Genomic DNA, 1,843 nt, shown 5'->3' on the forward strand with positions numbered 1-1,843 from the left:
GTGTCATTCCAGGAAAGTTTGAGTGAAAATAAATTTCACTCTCCACTTTAGCTCAAGGTCGGCCTTTGTAGCTTGTCCTTAAGGGTAGGCCATTAGGCTTGTGGTTCAGAATAATTAATATTAAAGATCTTTTGTCTAACAACAACTCTATGAAGAGCACCAAACAAAAGCCGTTCTTTTGCCTAGACAGTCACACTATCAAATTTAACTCTACAGTTTAGTCATACGTCATCTAGTAGTCTGAATTTGTCTGAAGGTCAAAATTACATCATCGAAGTAATATGTGTGACTTTATCTATTGGCCTCTTCGTTCCCTCTTTTGCTTCTCCTTTGGCTAAAAATAGGACTCCAGTTGTACACATTATCATGGAACAAAAATTACGCAGTGATTTTTTCTTGAAATGGTCCTACAGAAAAAAAAAAAGTCACCTTCCAGAGAACTGCATGGTGACAATCAATTTATGTTGATGTCTTGATGACAGGCATTAACATTTTCGCAGCTGAATGATCTCTCTGAGTTCACCATTCAGTGACAGAAATGATAATGTATCGTGTAGTCTGTTATATTTCACAACCATCTTTAATCAAAGTGAGGATAATAAGGGCCTTATTTCATCACTATGGGTGCACATGTTCACTATTGATGAATGTTCATCATATTTCTCACGTCACATCTTAGCAAATCCCACAAGCTTAAGAAATGTCAAAGGTAAACAACACTTTCACTCATAAACTACGCTACAAAGGGAGCTGCGTGCCTGAGGCAACATTTCTTTCACATAATAAGTCTAGTCAGCGAGAAAGAATAAAAGGAAAAGTGTATTTTCCTCTTCTTTTTAGCCATTGTCTTCCACTGTGTAACCCGCAGTGTTTATGGTGTAAACACTCCTCATCTGTTTTTAACAGGCACCAGAGTCTGAGTTAACCTCAAAGCCGAGGTTCTCCTATATCAGAGAAGTGAACTGGGGAAACCCTTTTCCAGCAAAGCCCGTAAAAGGCCACTGACTTAAGATATTTACATTGAATACTTAATTACCCAGAATAGCCCGTGACGTGACTGGACTGGCAATAGTGCAGTTAAAATAAGAGAAAATCCTGTGACTGCTGGGCTACTACGGCACATACTTTCCTCGGGAAAGGAATGCTGCTCCAGAGTCAGACGAAGGGAGGAGGCACTTTTTCCTCCCAGTTAATGCACATTTTTTGAATCCCCTGTAGTGTAGACCTGACCGAGAGAGAGAGAGAGAGAGAGAGAGAGAGATTTATTATTATTATTATTATTATGCTTCTCTTGCGTTTCTATTCATTTTTCTCTTTATTGTATTATATTTCTATTGCTGCTTGAGATTGTCCCATTTTTATCCTATTTTTTTTAAAAAGCTTTTTTTATTTTTATTCTATTTATCTTTTTCGAAATATGCACATTCATTGTGGACATCAAAGAAGGATTTCATTGTACAGGGAAACACATTTCTTTACTGTACGTATGACAATAAGCACTTTGAGTCTTATTTATCTGCTTGCTTTTATTTTTGTTTGGTTATTGTTGTTGTTGTTGTTGTGACTTTGTACAGACTGGTTTTGTAAAGTAAGCAAAAGCAGTCGCCAGCAATATCTATCTTCTATTTATGGGACCCCCCACCTTCTTCCCCTCACCAGCCCCCCCCCCCCCCCTCCCTTCCCAGACTGACGTCAGCAGAAAGTTATTTTCATGAATGGAGGGGGCGGTCACGAGGAATCGGTGACGTGAGTGCTTGCGGAAGCGGAGCGTGGAATGTTGGTACATTGTTGTTGTTTTGTAGTTTAATTTAGTCCGAAGATCCGCCGCCGCCGGAGCGCCGGA

This window comes from Echeneis naucrates, chromosome 8 (genome assembly GCF_900963305.1).
Source record: "Echeneis naucrates chromosome 8, fEcheNa1.1, whole genome shotgun sequence".
Taxonomy (NCBI): domain Eukaryota; kingdom Metazoa; phylum Chordata; class Actinopteri; order Carangiformes; family Echeneidae; genus Echeneis; species Echeneis naucrates.